The sequence below is a fragment of the Sander lucioperca genome, chromosome 11 (genome assembly GCF_008315115.2).
Source record: "Sander lucioperca isolate FBNREF2018 chromosome 11, SLUC_FBN_1.2, whole genome shotgun sequence".
Classification (NCBI taxonomy): Eukaryota; Metazoa; Chordata; class Actinopteri; order Perciformes; family Percidae; genus Sander; species Sander lucioperca.
The window spans coordinates 27,399,760-27,415,515 of NC_050183.1; the positions used below are offsets into that span (position 1 = coordinate 27,399,760).

At 42.1% G+C, this 15,756-nt stretch overlaps 1 protein-coding gene across 3 annotated transcripts in view; it reads right to left on the reverse strand.

Annotated features, from left to right (window-relative positions):
* Positions 1 to 15,756, reverse strand: part of dab1a (DAB adaptor protein 1a) — a 284,198-nt gene that overhangs the window by 147,534 nt on the left and 120,908 nt on the right. The gene's annotated exons all lie outside the window — the stretch shown is intronic.

The window sequence follows — 15,756 nt, forward strand, 5'->3', positions numbered from 1 at the left end:
AAAAGAGATATTCAGATATTCAAATGTTTCACTGGGGTTGTTACATATAGTGTGGATAAATTATCTCGCTTAACCTGTTGATTATTTGTTTGGTCTAGAAATTGTCAGAATCATCACAATCTCCTAGAGCCGAAAACAATGTCTTCAGACATAAGACAAAATCCCAAATTATTTGTTTATGTCACAACTACCTCATTGTTTCAGCACTGTCATCCAGCCACACATAACGTAAGACCTGACATGACTGCATATACAGTAGGTAAGTCCCACACACACACACACACACACACACACACACACACACACACACACACACACACACACACACATATACATTAGAGAGGTCACCCCCAGCGGAGAGTCTGATAAAGATGTTCTCAAAAAAGTGGATGAATGCCAGAACTGCAGCAGAGGTACATCATTCCCTGGCCTCCGCCATGAATCCCCCGCTCTTCATACACTTACACACACTCTTTTTCACACGTACATGCAACATACACTTACACATAGTCATATAGGTTTACATACTCAGAAACGCCCAAACACACAGTCGCACACGCAAGCCCTTTCTGGCTCTTCCACTTCGCTGAAACAGTAGAAGTGTGCCCTTTCCGCATGGCACACAGCCAGCCACTCGCAGCACATTACCAGTGTGTGACCCCTGTATGTGCTGAAAAAGGAAGCATTTAACCTCCTGCCCTTTTCTGCTGATGCTCTCTGATAGAAGCTCATCCTGTGTTGAATATGGACAGTCAACACACCACTTTGCGTGTGAGGAAAATGCTGAAGGAATAGGACGGGTCTATAAAAATTGCTGCATTTGAGTCTGTGCGTGTGCTGCATCGACTTGTGCGTTCTGTCGATGTTCGATAGGATTCTTTGAAGCGTGTCTCTCTATTCCCATCTGTAAGCTGCAATGGATTCACTCCTGCTGTGGCATTCTATCAGAGAGAACATCAATCTACGCAACTGACATTTAATCCCAAGCCTGGGCAGGTAGAGAAACGCACACATGTATGCACATAGCACACACATACACAAAACAAATAACACACACACAGACAGACAGACAGACAGACACAGAGACACACACACACACACACACACACACACACACACACACAAATACACTCCACAAATCAAAACCTGAGCATAAACCTGTGGATCCTGCAGAGCGATGAGAAGATGTGAACTGAACTACTAGAGGAAGACAGGTTGAGAAAGTGAAAAATAAAGCAATGAAAAAAGACAGAGGGAAAGGCTCGCAGGGAAAATGTTTCCCACATCAATCTATTGGTTGAGACGTTGACAGAATGGCTCAGAGATACAGGTGGTCAAGGAGAACAAGGAGCTGATGTATAGACATCTGTGCAGCGTTTCTCATTGCCAGGGTTTCACAGGACTAATGTCTGTGGCTCTGCCGCCCCATGTGACCAAATCATTCCCACCAGTTCTCCCTCGGTTCTTTTCTCTGTTCTTTTTTCTCATTTCACATCTTCTCTTCTCTGTCTTGGTTTCTAATTCTCATTGAGGAAGTCATTGCAATGTCCTCATTAGCAGTGGTGTCATTTTCTCCACAAGTACTTAGCTTTTTCCTCCGACGATGATGGCTTCTTTTAATAAGGTCATGCTGAGAAATCCTTGTGCCCGTCTGTCTGTGATTGTGCATGCATGCACGCTGTATAACGGTAATAAATGACAATATTCTTGCTATCATTAGCAGTGGATTGCCAACTGGATTGTCACAAAGGTAGGAGTAAAGTGCCAAATGAAAAAAGGAGTGAAAGAGCAGTGACAAGAACATGCAACACATTCTCACTCCCAACTTGTTACATACGGCCGGTTGGTCAGAGCATCCTTGGTGTCACGTTTTAACGCTCTGGGTACCCCTTTGGTGTAATTTTTCAACGTGCAGGGTATGGTTAGGTTTAGGAAAAAATTGTGGTTTGGGTTCACATAGTACGTTTGTTAACTTACGTACGTGACATTAGTTAAAATAAGTCAACGTGGATTTTTCCACGAACAGCGGTCTCCAAGGTGAAAGTCCTGCGTTTGTTTGACCTATCCATCCACACTGACCTCCTCCCTACGTGGACTTCATACTACATCATCTCACTGTGCCACGGTCGAGCAGTTGAAAGCCCTTTGAGTCTCATACAGACGCTTAAGGGTGCCTTGTGCGTTGGTATCAGATGCCGAGGGCCACTGACTAAGCTGCCGTATCTGACAAGTTTGGAGCGAGAACGGGTTGGAATACACAAAAAGCTGGGGTGGGGAAAATGGAGAATATGTATGAAAAAAAAAGAGTATGAGAGAGGAGAGCTATTACTGAAGGGCACAAATCCAGCAGGGCAATGTAATCAATTTTAATTAGCACTGCGCATCACCTGGAGCCATATATTCAGACAGCGCTAGAGCAAGGTCTGTCAGAGAGCATGGCCTCTTTCGTCACACACTGCCAACTTCGCCACTGCTCCAGTCACAGTGCTAGCCCCAATAGCAATCCAGTCAGTGTCATTATCAAGTTATTCACCAATGAGGGTCCAATTAATCAAAACCATTTAGGTTTAGTCCTGTCATAAAGATTTGATGCTGCTGTTTAAACTAGCAGCTCTGTCTTAACTCTTTGAGCACTGTCTCCTGCTGGACAGCAATGTCAATTCTTAATAGCAGCAGCAGTCAATGTTTCACTAGCACTGCTTTATATTCAGTTACAGAGGCTGGGAAAACAGACGTATACATGTAGTAGTATAAGTGTATGTGTATAATGATCTGAAAAAAGGTTTCATCAATATAACCTTCAAGGTATACTACATAGTGTCACAGCAACAAAGACACTATCCAGTCTACGAAAAATATTGTCAATCGTCGGGAAGGAGATTCTGTGGCTCAACACCTGAAACAGATGTGATGATCAAAGTAAACGCACACGGTGATATAAACCTGTGCATACAGTAGCAGAATATGGTGAAAGATGCTTTCTGAAGCACCCCCTTTGAAACAGTGTGGAATGCTGCCTTCACAAGTTGGTCTACAAGCAGTTTATTTGTCATCTGAAAAATGCTTCTCTGACTCTGGGAGACAGAAAGCCGCCAATCAGCTGTTTTCCCTCTGTGTGAAGAGGATTCAAGAGGAAAGAAAATAAGACACCGTGTCAAAAATCCACTCAGTTACTGCAGTTAAAGCAACAAGTTGAGTACTCACCGTTGGCTGTCCGGGGTATTAAAAGACACGTGCATGGTCGTACCAATACACGTTTTAATAATTTTGGCCATCTTTATGAATTAAACGTTCATATAAACGAGTTAGCAGCATCGGAGCCAGCGGCACAAACAGACTGAACAAACTGATCAGGAAGGCTGGCTCCGTTATTGGCTGCAAACAGGAGACATTTGAAGCTGTGGTGGAGTGGAGGTCACTGAACATTACATTACATGTCATTTAGCTGACACTTTTATCCAAAGCGACTTACAATTGCTATATCGGAGGTCACACGCCTCTGGAGCAACTAGGGGTTAAGTGTCTTGCTCAGGGACACATTGGTTGATGTATCGCAGTGGGAATCGAACACGGCTCTTCCACACCAAAGGCATGTGTCATATCTACTGCGCCATCACCACCCCCGACAAACTGTTATCTATCATGGATAACCCCGACCACCCTCTCCACCCCACAATGGTCCAACAGAGGAGCACCTTCTCTAAGAGGCTCCGACAGCTTCGTTGTCACACGGACCGCTACAGGAAATCATTCCTACCACAGGCAATTAAACTTTTTAACATCTCATCACTGGGTGCTAGATAAGACTCTTAGACATCACATCTGCACTAAGTGCAACTTGCACAATAGGTTTATCTACAGCTTTATCAATACTAGTTAAGCAGTTGTACATTTTGTATTCCCAACTTGTATATATTTTAAATATTTGTTCTTGTATTCTATCTTATTATTATTTCATGTATATTGTATGTATGTATATTGTATCCTAGTATTTTATGTATATTCTGTGCTGTGTGACTGATATTTTGCTGTACACTGTAATTTCCCATTTTTGGGAACAATAAATATCTATCTATCTAGCTGTCTGTCCTGTTATTTGTCTGCATTTGTCATTGGTGTAAAAAGGTAAAGATGGGTTCAAGTGCCACTTCATATCAATCTAATATACTGTACGTATTAAAGTATACATGTGAGGGCCGCTGTATAAAAGAGAGTCCCTGACAAATACATGCGTACTCTTCACTGCGGTGCAATTAAAATACTGATTGACTAAGTAACAGAGAGGTGAGATGGCTCCCTGGTAGAGTGACAGCGACCAGAGTATGGAATCTGTTCCACTGTGAAGAGTGACACATAAGATGATTAGACAGCATGCTCATGACAGCTGCCACAGGTAGGCGCACACACACACACACACGTACACACACACACACACACACACACACACACACACACACACACACGCACACACACACACGGCTTGGGACTAGTGCTCCAGCTGAGTAACAGCACGGCGTAATAAAAAGAAGGCTCGCAGCTGCAGTCTAACACAGCTTACTCCCCCTGAACATACACAATATCCAGTCACTACTGATAAAGACTCACAACCCAGACCCACACACCAACTACAAAACTCTATAGCAGCTAACATTTCATTAAAGTGTGTGTGTGTGTGTGTGTGTGTGTGTGTGTGTGTGTGTGTGTGTGTGTGTGTGTGTGCACACGCGTGCGTGCGTGTGTGTTTGAGAGACAGAAAGAGATTTTTGCCCTCAGGCTTTTCCTCTGATAAATAGTTGCATTAAAAGATTTCACCCACATGGACACACACAAAGATTAAAACACCTACAGACAACCATGTACACACACACACACACACACACACACACACACACACACACACACACACACACACACACACACACACACAACACTGAAGGTTATCCCAAGTAAAGCCTTTTATAAGCTAACTTTCCCACTAGGGAGAAAACCATTACCAGCAAAGCTTGGTGTGAAGGTACCTGTAGATGCAGTGACGGTTGATCACCACAAAGCCTTTACTGGTTACCACAACTGCTACACGGATGACAAGGAGAGTGGAGATGATACAGCCAGTAATAGCATTTATGATGTTTTTCTTATTGTATGACGTCCTGAGAGGAAGAGAAAAAAAAAAGAAAAAGACCACACATTCTCAAAACACAGTCACGTAGGAACACAGACATTGCTATCGGAGACTGGGTCCCTGATAGTATTCATGAACCATCTCTTTAGCAGCCATGTATATGTATGAAGAGGTGGCATTGAGCCTTTGGGACAGTGGAGTCACTGAAGGGGACATTAAGTCTCATATAGAGACTGTCAACATTAGGAACAAAATGGTCTTTTGTATTGCCAGCGATTCGTTTCACATATCTATGAAGCTCAACCGTACACGAACCACTGTCACTTTTAATCTGCGATGCATCTTCGGTGTGAAAATACTGTGAGAGCAGAATTTCTACACCGACCCATGCATGGACTCCTCTAAGAATCCAGCATATTCTTTCTTAATGACATTCCTCACACCATTTTTTTTTTTAAACTAACATCATACAAGCCATTTTTTAAAGACCATTTCCTAAGGGTTTGGTTAACACTCTCTCGCTGTTGCACACACGTTTCTAAAGACAGGGTGTAAATTGAAGTGCGGTTGCTTTAACTCTGAAAGTCTGGCACTTTCTGTGAAAACAGCTAACACATTAGCGATTATCAGCCTGCGTGGGAGACAAAACAAAGTCAGCCCGAGACATTCCGTCTATTCAGGCTCACTCTGAATAAACAGAGGTGGAAAAAAATAGGACCGCTTAAAACACACATGCATCAAGTGTAAAAAAAACAAACAGAACAGACATGGATCCACACAAATAAGTGCACTATCATGGTAGTGTGTTTCTGTCTCACATACACACACACACACACACACACACACACACACACACACACACACACACACGCACACACACACACACACACACACACACAGTACTTCCCTATCACCCATCTATTCAGTTTGTATTTCATTATGCGTCTCTGGAAGTGTTCTCTTATTCCAAAGTGGTCCTTGTTGCAATACAATTACTCTATCAGCTTTTAAAACAATGGACCGTACATTGTCCCTGCGGTTCATTGTGTGCGTCTCATTTTATTATAATACACTTCAGATTAAATTATACTCTTTATTTCTATTTCCTCTATGAGGTCTGACTTTCAAATGTATCAGCGCAGACCAGAGCCCAAAGCATGATAACACTAATATATTGTTTTTTTGGCTATTTGCAGGGAAATTACACGCACCACAATATTAGAGAAAGGAAATGAGATATATAATGAAGCTGTGATCCAAGGTCTATATCAAATTTGCTAAGGCATGGACTTCTTTTTCAATCCCTTCAATTTAGTGCTACGGTAGGAAACAAATTGGACTTGAAGTTATTTTGGCACCAAAATTGAGAACCTCCATCCTAATTTATTTAGTAAGCTCCGTTAGTAAGCAAGCATATTAAAATTAGGCCCTGCCAATGTTTAGAGGTTGGAGTGACCTTCTCTCAAATAATAATTTATCTTGCATAAGGTTGAAACACTGCGTGACTGTGCTGCATCAATATGGCAGCATTCTCTGCAGCCTATGGGACACAGTCGAGACCACAATTCATTTCTCCTTTAACGTCAAATCTCCAGCTTACAACTGATGACCTCACCTTTTACCCCTCCAGCCAACCTCAATAAATAAATAACTACTCCTCCTGATCACAAATCAGCTCTCCATCGCAACAAGTAAGCACTCAACCCAGTGCAACAATCACAAATCTGACACCAGTGCAGTGTTTAGATGAGACCTGGCCAGAGGTCTAAGAATGTGCTGCTGTCACTGCGGCCCTGACCTTTGACCCCTGCTCCTTGATCCTGGATCTGATTGGCTGTGTCCTACAGACATAAAAAAAGACCCTTCCCCCTAGAGGAATACAAGGACTTAAAGGTAGAGTGCATGCTCGTGCTCTTTCAATACACACACTATTCCAGATCAGTATTAGAAATAAATGACATATTTCGTGGCCTCAGTCTTGACCTGACCAATGCCTCCCATACACTAGAAGACTCTGAACAGACTTTGAAAAGACGTCTGACACCATCTCACATCTAAAGACAACCATCCAACGTTTTGGTTTAAGAGCACACCACACTTTACAGGCAGCCACCGTGTTAGAGACAGGAGTCCTGAAGCCCATCCTACCATACCTTTATTGCTCTAGGTTAATCAGAAAGACCAGCCAGATAGGGGACAACATACTTACTGAAGTAGGTACTGGGGCTAATTGTGCTGGAACGTAAAGACCCAGATCTTGTATTCTTCCAGCCGTCCAGGGTAGTGATGTTCCGATACCGATACTGCCTAAAACGCTGGTATCGGTAAGTACTGGAGTTTATGCACCAATCCGATACCATGTAATCTACGTTAAAGTAGTTTATTTGTGTTCTTTTTCCGTTATAACTGACTGTCAAACTGCATAATAAAAGAAAGTTCTGTGGCATTCATTGTTCATGTTTCACAAAGAGTTTAACCTGAGCCAGACTGACAACAAAGATAGAAATAATATCACATCCATACAGGGATAGTAGTATACAGTTGTTAAAACATAATAAAATATATGACATACTGGTATCTGATCGGTACTCTGTATCGGCCGATACGCAAGTTCAGGTATCAGAATGGGTATCGGGAAGCAAAAAATGGTATCGGACCATCTCTAGTCCAGGGCAGAGCTATGCTAATCACACCACTACATAGTAGGGCTTATTCCCCGCTACATATGCTAGCTACGGTTGTTTGAGTCCGACCGCAAATGACCAACACAACATTTAGCCAGCACAAAATTGATGCCACAACAGATACATAACAAAAGATAACGGATAAATAAGAACATCGGTCACTGCCTTCAGTGAATGTCATCTTTTTTGCTGCCAGGCCGATGGCAGTCAACGAGGCCGACAGCGATGATTCAGTGCATACCTAACATGACGAAAACAATTATTGTCAGTGTTGATGAAGTTAAATCCTTCTTTGTCTCAATCCTGTCTTTGTTAAACTGGTTCTGAAAACACTGCTTTCTATACTGCACGTAAGCATCTCAACAAAAACATATTCCCACATGAGCAGTAAAAGAAAATACACTTCACAGACACACACGTGGCCACAACACAAAGACACAGGCAATGTTGTGGCATGTTCACAAATCCTCTCATCTTGTCACACGACATAGGGAAGCTATGAATTATGTGTGCATGCATTCCCACAAACACACAGACACACACAAACACTTCCACACAGACAGACAGAAGTGACTGATGACTTGGTTCAGGTGATGTGAGACTAGCCGGGATAATCCCAGTGCCTCGTTTATTCTCAGGGGAATCACACCGAGGGAGCAACAAACGACATAACACAGCCCCAGATAGTGCTCATGTAGGGTTATTACAAACACACAGGGGTGTAGAAGGTAGTGATGTAGTGTGGTATTGTCCTTAGGGAAGAATAGGATAGTACAGAATCAATAAACTCAGGAGGTTTGTCCGTCTGATCCTCCTCAGACAGACACTAAATTCAACACAATACACTGTCTGCCTCTCTCACTGTCTCTCCCTCCAAGGACATGGAGCTGAATCCACCCACTATGAGGTTTGGATGTTATAAAACATGCTGTAGCCTTGAAGCTCAGCGCTGCATCCTGATAATCCAATCGGGGTCAAGCTAAAAACAAACCAAGTTTCGGGGCAAAACTTTGATCCTTTGTCTGGCTGATTTGGGCTCTCATATCGCTCGGTGCCTGGGAGAGAGGGCTAATGAACAGCTACTCAAACTAAGATAAATGTTTCTGTCTCTGGCATAACTGATAATGCATACATTGTAATTTATGTAATATTCTATAGCGTTCAAGCAAGGCAGAATCATTAACCGCACCATTACACCTAAAGATAACACGGACAGTTTGGTTCATCCACCAGCCGTGGTTCATCCACCAGCCGTTTGCCATCTGTCTCATCAAACTCTGTGTGTGTGTGTGTGTGTGTGTGTGTGTGTGTGTGTGTGTGTGTGTGTGTGTGTGTGTGTGTGTGTGTGTACGTACTAATCTACACAATGATCGCAAATGAAATGCTTTTTTTTCTCCACTGGACAGAATTTCGAAAAAAACGTTTTCTCGAAAACTGTGTGTAGAAATGCATAAAACCAAGCAACAAAATGTTATCATGCTGTTATTTGTGATGCCCATCTGTGCATCAACACTCTCTCTCTCTTTGCCATGTCAGCACACAAACACCTCTGAAATGAATCTGTAAAGGAAAGGTTTTTCTTGTCTTTTCCTCCCGGCTCATTTTCCTCCCTCCCCCGCTCACCTCCCATCATTGACGGAAATCCTCCGATCTGACCTGAACTCTTATCGAGCTGTAAGTTGATGAGGCACTACTGGGTACAGCCAGTGGACAATGAAAGACACACTACAAAATACCACACAATGTAGCGAGGAATCAGCTCTGGGCACGCTCCACAGATACTCATAAGGATGCAAGGGCAATTAGATAGCTGTCAAGCACAGTGTCGATGAGAATGTCTCTCTAGAAGTACAATGTGTGGTGCAAGAGAGGAGATGAGATCTGTCTATAAACCAGTGAGGAGAGAAAGAAGGATGGAGGAGCGGAGGCTTGTAAAAAGGGGTTTATTGTGAGGGAGGGACAAAACAGGGAGCCTGAAGATGCAAAAAGAAGGGGAAGCAATAGAAAAGAGTCTCTCTCTCTCTCTCTCTCTCTCTCTCTCTCTGTTGCTCAGACAGGTAAATTTGTCACTCAAAAAACATTCTATTGACCTTTGTGGTTCCTATAGCAACACAGAGCACAGGCCAACAGTCTAACATACATACACTTGAAATGTATCCCAACAATAGCCACTTTTAAAAAAAATAACAAATTGTGGCTAATTCGGGAACAATCTTGCTCTCATATTTAGTTTTTACACTGTGCTCTCATTGTATACTTTCCTTCCATTTTCATTTAATTTCTTTTTATTTCATCTTTATTGTATTTTTAATAATAATGTAAATCTGTATTTTTATTTGTAACCAAAAGCCCTACTAGGGACAAGTGTCGAGAATTAGCTTTGGCTAAAAACTCTATGATACATACATCAGATGACTGTTGAAGTTTATGTTTTTTTGTATTTGTCCCTATCTAAATAAACCTTTAAAAAAAATATATATATAAAAAAAAAATGAAATATGAAACAAAAAAAATTGTATGCAAACACAAATAAAGACACAAAGCATGCACCTTCAGTAAGTCTGACTGCTGTTTAGCAGGTTTAGCACAATGAACATCTGTCCCAATATAGGCTGTGACGGCAACAAAAGTATTATTTCAGCTCTAGTACACGGGCTGAATGCTGGTTATGGTTTGTTGGCACGTAGCATTTCTAAAAGAAAATGAAATCGAGAAGGAGTAAAACTAGAAGGGCACCTCTGAAACAAAAATGTTCAGAGAATGCACTTTGTGTCTTTTTGGAAATGATGTTAGCGACGGAATGCACCACATCTGACAGCCATTTTGTTGACCCATTACAGATTGCGCTGATTGGAACATTAAATAACAGTTACTAGTCACAGTTAACTTTGGGTCTGGGCCTCATTTCGATACGTACCATGTTCTTTTCAAACAGCTGATTTGGATTTCAAACATTGTTTTGGTCGAGTTAATGAGATGCAATAAAGTAAAGCAGCTTAGTCCACAGTATGACTCTCACTCCATCAAATGGAAGAGAAGAGGAGGCAAAGACTTTACTATAATTGGTTCATTAGAATTGGCTGAGGCTGTTGGATCTCAAATAATCCAGCCGGCCATGCATGTGTGTGCACATGAACACAAATGTGTGAGTGTGCAAGCATGTACTGTATACACACACACACACACACACACACACACACACACACACACACACACACACACACACACACACACACACACACACTTCAAACAGGCTTGGATTATACAACCCAGTCTCTTGTGATGAGGAAAGACAATTTTAGCTAATGCATAACATTAACTTTATTTCAAAAACACACACACACACACACACACACACACACACACACACACACACACACACAGTATACGTATGCTTGCTTTCTTCCTACCATTATTTTTTATGCATACGGCAGATTAAAACTAGTTTAAAGATATGCAGCATGTGGAGTGAATGTGTGTCTGATTATCCGTTTTCAAAAAAGAGAAAGTTATAAAGGCACATTTAAATAGACACTGCGAGACGAGGCAAGGCTTCGTTTGTATCGGAGTCAAAGAGAAGCAAAGACACTCAGGATTCAGCTGTTCCCTCTCACACGCGCTCTAGGGGTTATTGTTGACATCCTCCTGTGAATTAATTCAATTTGGAAGACAGCGTTAGAATTGATGAAACTGGGTTAGCATTGACGTTAGCATTCAGCAGAGAACAAACGTCATGATTACCAAAGCACAAGCTGCAATTGCTAACCCCATTTAGATATAAAAAGGGCAGCGCTAACCTTATTCAGCGGCATTGCAGCAGCTAACCTTATTCAAAGTGAGACCCACATCTCTTAAGATCCTTTTAGCAGCCATGTGAAGTTGGCTAATTGTACTCGGGGGCTTTTTAGATGAGAACTTTGTGGCAAGGTGGCTCTTTAGTTCAAGTGAGATACGTTTTCCATTTCCAAGGCCTCAGAGCTTTAGTACCATTCCCTGCATCTACACCTGTTTAAGATGGAATGAGTGAGGTAGAGAAGACAAACAGGAGACAGTGAGAACATACATTTACATTTAAGTGCCATTTACATCCCCCCTCCCCGTTTTTGCTTCCCTACTTTTTCGTATCCCTTATCTCTCCATTCTCTTCCCCAGTCTTAGCTGGGCAATTGTTTTTTTACATTCGTGATGATTTGGCATCATACCAAAAGGATTTACTTTTCCAATTTAACTTAAGCAGCCTCTCTGTCTCTCTCTCTCTCTCTCTCTTACTCTCATATTCCCCATCCCATCCGTCTTCTCAGAAACACACACACGGTGTCTTGCAGCCATTTGTATGGTTTCACATTAGAACAGGCTGTGAAATAGTAACAAACGCCCACACAAAACCTTAATGTGACACCTAAATCAACTAATGTGAAATCTAAATCAACGAATGAATCACACGGAAAGGAAGCAGGAGGCAAACAAATTAGAGTAGTTTTTCTCTGATTAATTTGAGAACATTTTCAACAGAACATCCTTGTTCTCCTCTGTTCTGTTCCTCTGTTCTCCTTGTTTCCTTCTCCTAGACGGCTACTGTCAAATTGAGGGGCGTTTCTCTGTTTTCTATTAAAACTAATTGCTGTATCACACTACTATGCAAATATGGAAGATGCCCTTTGCATTTACAATAATGTTTGGTCCGAATCAGTCACCAAAGTATAAATTATGAGCTAGCTACTTCAACAGAACTGCTATTTGGGTAATTGTAAACTATCCGCAGCCACCACAGTTGACCCGATTTATCAAGTGCAAGTATTAATTCTCAGTGTTAATCTTCTACACTGATTGACCAACATGGTTGCCTTTAGAAGGCCGCTTTACAACTCTTGGTTACAGTGTTTCTAGGCAAAGAGCCCAGCTCCATCTCTCTGCCTGGCACTATATAGACACACCCATCTCTTAGCTGCTCTCTATAATTTGATTTACCGGCCCTGAGATTGGATTACATGGCTGACATCCATGTTCACGTTACGAGAGTCATGTCCATTCATTCGCCACACACACACACACACACACACACACAAAATGAATACAGATTTACAAATACACAGACTTGTCTTAACGTGTTTGTAACTCAAGATGTATATGAATATTTTTAGAAACCTCTTTCAGTCAAACTAAGTGAAATTACTGCAGTATTAGGCCTAATTTGGTGAACTACTTAAACTTTGATATGAAAATCTATATTTGTGCTAAAATAAAAAACACATCCTCTTGCTGGAACGAACACACACACACACACACACACACACACACACACACACACAAACACACACACACACACACACACACACACACACACACACACACACACACACAGTGTAGGCAGGCAGCACAGCCTTGATGTGGATTTGATGATTACAAGCTGCTGTGTTCATTAGATGAAGCAGATGAAAATCCCTGCTCCATCTAAATAATCCTCCGTAGCGCACACACTCTGTACATTAACCTTATCCTTTTCCTCACGAGACACAAGAAACGTACAAGTGTTGAGCAACACCCACACGCTCACCTGCAATATTTACCCAGCACTGTGACAAATGTCACATTTAGATGAAAGTCATTTCTGCGCTTGGAAAATGTGCGAGGTCTCAGTGATGCAATCTCATTGGTACTGATGTTCCAAGAAACATGCTATGCCAAAAAAGCATCTTGTTACGTTCCTGTTTATATGTGATATTAAAATGATTACCCACTTATTCCAATATAGAAATGGTTTCTGACAGCATTAAAAAAAGTCCGAAAAGCTTCAAGTTTAACAGTCTCAGGCTCTCTCTCTCTGCCTCTACAATCATTATCTCACTCATGACATGATGATAAGAGGCAGCTATGTGTAAACAAGTGACTGGTCACTGACCCAGTAATCTCTGCTCAACGTCCTTGTTACACATAGACATAAACAATTTAGCATGTTGGAATAGACACAAGACACATGCCAGTAGGAGAAATGAAACAATTGCTATTTGGAGATAGACGGTATGTAACAGGCACATCTTTCGCTGCCTCTCCTCTGTCGCACTCCCTCAGTTTTCTCCTTTGATACACTGTTCTTGGCAGTCTTCCTCCCTCCCTCCCTCCATCATCCCTCCCTTTGTGTGACAGGAGCACAGTGGCAGTCATTTATGTTGCTGTTAATATGGGTAGAAGTGTGTATTCTTGTGTTTAAATATATGGGCCTGTATGTGGAATGTTCGCTTTTGTGAGTGTGAGTGTGTGTGCAAGCACGTACGTATGTGCAGCTATTAGTGAGCACTTCATTCCCCCATTAAATCAGCCCCCAGGGCCACATACCCACATAAGGAGCAGATTTAACATGGCGCACAGAGAGAAAGACGCAGATGCACAGAAAGCACCTGCCAGTCAACTAGTGATGATGAAAGTTTGTTTGCGTGATCCAGCTAGAACCCGAGCGGAGCATATTCAAGACTGCAATCAGTTCTATGAATCATCATCATCAAGACCCACTGAAGCTTTCCCCGTCAATTTCTTTTGCGCTGCAGGGAGCGTCCAGCCAACCCACACACACAGAAAGACACACAATGAGGAAGGAGCTGAGTCACTAGACACCCACTGTCTGTCTGCTTTTCCACTGATTAACAACTCTGATCATAGGACCAGGGAAAGCAGCGTTCTCACTGTAGGCAATGTCGACTCCTCTCCATTTAATTCAGACGCAACAAAGATGTCTCATGACTTCTGTTTTTGATGCAACGTGCAAATCTCAAGATCATGGGATTTTGTTTGGTGCACAGACACATGAACATGCAGTTTTACAACAGAAAAAACAGATAGAGTAGAACATGTATTAACTCCTAAAGGTCTGACTGACTAGTAGGTAAAGGTTCTACTGGTGGACCAATGAGAATACTGCTGCTCACTGTGGAGTTTTTGCCAGTGCATGTAAACCTAAACACAGACCAAGTTAATTTGGACTGTTTGATTTCAGGCTGACGGAATAACACATATCAATAACTTATTACCAGTATATCCTTTATGTTAACGTATAAAGGTAAGATCGTATTGAGATTTATGAATAAATGTAGTAGATTTGCAGGATTCTGCTGGCCTAACAATGCCTGACCAAATTGCAAATGCGAGTTAGTCTGGAACCTCTCAGTTCTTTTCGATTTCCAAGTGGTGTTATCAACGGCCGTAGACCAAAATGCCTCTGGACGCAATTGGATAGACCTCCAACCAATCAGAACAACGAAACATGTGATGTAGCGCAGAGCGACGCTATAATTTATATTCCGGTGCATAATATGTAGCGCTTGGGAAGTTTATACTTTTGTAAAAACATAAAATAACATAAAGCACTACCCTTGCCATCCAGATACTGAAGCATGAAGTCTGCGTCTGCATACAGTGAGGAAGGCAGTCGTTTGTAACACTGAGGATAGAGGGTCTCATGGGCTTTCACACCATGAATAATTCAGATTCACACACTATGGGGTTAACTCGGTCACTTCAACCATATACACATACACAAACATGCACACGCATGCATGCACAACCAACAAAAATAGCCACCAAGGACACACAGAGGCATAGGCACATACTACACAAACATAGACACATGTACAAAGACACACACTGCCTTCCATCCAACGTTTTCTGTGTTTCCTGAGTCTTGTGCAGCTGCTTTTTTGTTGTTGCTTTGAGTCAATACTTTCCTGGAAGGAGGCCTTTCACCTCGACCTCGGCGAGATCAGCTCCTTTCACCACAGAAACCCAGTGACTCAGGACTTTTCTGCTTGTTGCTTGGTAACAGAGCACAGTGGCCTAAAAAACACCATCTAAATCCAGACATCCCTTGCTCATTCTCGCCCTCAGTCTGCCTTGCTCACTCGGCTCCAACTGGCTCGGCTTTTTATCACTTCATCTACACAGAGATTGAGTGACAGGCAT